Here is a 2,915-nt window from a genome sequence, read left to right as displayed (position 1 = left end):
TGCGGACATTTTGAACTCTTTTTGATAAGTACCAAGAGGTACTAATTGCTGGATGATATGATATGGTAAGATTATATTTAGTTTTGTAAGGAACTGCCAAACTGTCTTCCAAAGTGACTGTACCATTTTGCATCCCTATTAGCAATGAATGAGAGTTTTTTTTCTCCCCATGCTTGCTAGCATTTGGTGTTGTCAGTGTTCTGGGCTTTGCTCATTCTAATAGGCATGGATTGGTATCTCGTTTTAATTTGCGGTTTTCTAATGACATATTAAGTGGGGCATCTTTTCATATATTTTTTTGCCATCTACATATTCTTTGATGAGGTGATTATTAAGGTCTTTGGTCCATTTTTTAATCAGATTGTTTGTTTTCTTATTGCTGAGTTTTAAGAGTTTGTGTGTGTGTGTGTGTGTGTGTGTGTGTGTGTGTGTGTGTGTGTACTTTAGGCGATAGTCCTTTATCAGATATGTCTTTTGCAAATACTTTCTTCCAGTTTGTGACTTGTCTTCTCATTTTCTTGACATAACCTTTTACATCAAGGTTCGTTTTGATATAAAGTTTTATGTTCTGTGCTGTCTGGCTCCGTGTGCTGAAAAATACTTTGGAATTTGGAAATTCATGTTGAGAAGTGAAGTAGCTTTTGTGAATTCTGAAGTACTCTCTAGAGTGGCATTTCAAACTTGACATCTTAGTTTGCCCTTGAAGGCTCACATTATATGTGTCAGTACTCACCTCCTCAAAGGGAGTTTTATGCTCTTGACATTGGAAAGGTGTGGAGTTTTAGCCATGAAGTGACAGCTAAATATTGTCTGGATTCTGAGTCTCTTATTGGAAGGAATGTAAAACTTACTTTTACAAAAATTAAAATCTATTGCAATAATGTAAGAGGCAATATTGCTAGTGAAATGTACATGTGATAAGGAGTAAAAAGATCTGGTTTCTAGTGTGAGTGCCAACATGTGGTAGCCGGTAATTTTGGTTAAATAAGTCTTAAAAAGCCTATTTTCTTATATAAAAATTGGAATAATATTAACTTAATACTAATGCTGCTACTAATAATATTAATTGGTAATATACATTTAAAGTTCTTCCATACCTTTTCACGGCTTGGCAGCTTATTTCTTTTTAGCAATGAATAATATTAATGAATAATGTTAATCATATTTTGATGGTTAATTTTATGTGTCAACTTAGCTAGGCTATGGTACCCAGTTTTTGGTCAAACACCAGTCTAAATATTTCTGTGAAGGTATTTTTTAGATGTTATTACGGTTCAAATTAGTAGGTTTTGAGTGAAGCGGATTACTCTCCATAATGCGGATGGGCTTTAATCAGCTAAGAGAAAAGTTTGAGGTCCTCCAAAGAAAGGGGAATTCTGCTTCTGATTGCCTTTAGACTTGAGACTGCAACATCAACTTTTCCCTGGAGCTTCAGCCTGCTAGCCTGCCCTGCACATTTTGGATTTGCCAGCCTCCAAAATTGTATGAGCCAGTTTCTTAAACTGAATCAATCTCTCTCTCTCTCTCTCCCTCCCCTTTCCTCTTCTTCCTCCTTCCACATCCCCGCTACACCCATATTGTATTGGTTCTTTCTCTAAAGAACTCTAATTCAACTGTTTAGTCACTATAAAAGTAGGATAAAATCAATTAATGAGTAATGTGCTACATAAATTTCAGAGTACCACATTGAAATATAAATGATGTAAAATACAGAGGCTGTCCTGTATAATGAATTGATTATTTCCTTGTTCTTTATTGATACTTGTCTGTCACATTCCACCTTAAAAAATTGTTACAAGGTTGAAGAGCAGATCTGGCAGTCAGAAATGAGCTCTGGAGGGTCAATGAAGATTTGGAATGGTCAGCAAAGAGTTGTAATGTGCTGGATCACAGCAGTTTAAAGAAGAGAGCATTGATTATGTGTACAAGGATAGAGATGAAATAAAGGTTTCTAGATTTAGTCATTAAGAAGTAACAGATGACTGGTTATGGAACAGGTTTCTGGAGACTGATGGTAGTAGATCTTCACTAGATGGACAAATCCAAAGTTACCCAATGTATTTTTGAAGGCTGTGTTTTCAAAAAGTACACTCTAGAAAAAGAAAAAGAGTAAGCATTAGGACTCACACCTTGTAGAGTTATCTTAGAAACATTTACTTTCAAAGGATGATGCCATGCCTCATCAGATGGCTAGGATAGTAAGCAAATCCTGTAGGTAAGAGGTCTATTTGTTAAAGAATAGAGAAGGCATTTTAAAGCCTTACTTCTTTGTTCAGAGCTCTCTTCAGGTTGTGTGGGAAAGTTCTTAATAAAGAAATTATATATAGAGAATAACTTTTTTTAATATACTATGTACATTTGATGCTATGAAGATTGACAAATTTCCCAGATCAAAAGCGCTATTAGCTCACTGTTTCTTTAGCCAACATATTTCCATTCAAATTATCTACTGTGCACTGACATCCAAGAGAAATATCAATTCCTAATAAAATATGGTCCAGTATTATATAATGTGTTATAGCTAAGGATCATCTCAAGAATACAAAGTTTAATAAAATTCCTTAAGTACTGTACTTAACAAATATCTTTTCTTTTTTCTTTTTTTATTTGCAGTAGCATTATGATCATGTTTATTTTAAATTGCTGGAATACATAACTTCTGTTCAAATGATTTTAGATAGATCCACCCAGAGTTGATTCCTTGATGTAAGTGCTGAGGTGCAAACAGCAAGAGGCCAAATGCATGCATAATCAATAATGCATCTAGAGGCTCTTAACTGAGTTCAAATGGAATATCTATTATATATCGTCTCTCAATATTTCATCTCTCTTCCTAATTATTAAAACATTCCAGGGAAACTTGGCTGCAGTAACCCCACCTTTCTTTCCTCAACGAGGAAAAAATTATCCTGAGA

Source organism: Pteropus vampyrus, unplaced genomic scaffold (assembly GCF_000151845.1).
Source record: "Pteropus vampyrus isolate Shadow unplaced genomic scaffold, Pvam_2.0 Scaffold734, whole genome shotgun sequence".
Classification (NCBI taxonomy): Eukaryota; Metazoa; Chordata; class Mammalia; order Chiroptera; family Pteropodidae; genus Pteropus; species Pteropus vampyrus.
This window is presented reverse-complemented; position numbering follows the sequence as displayed.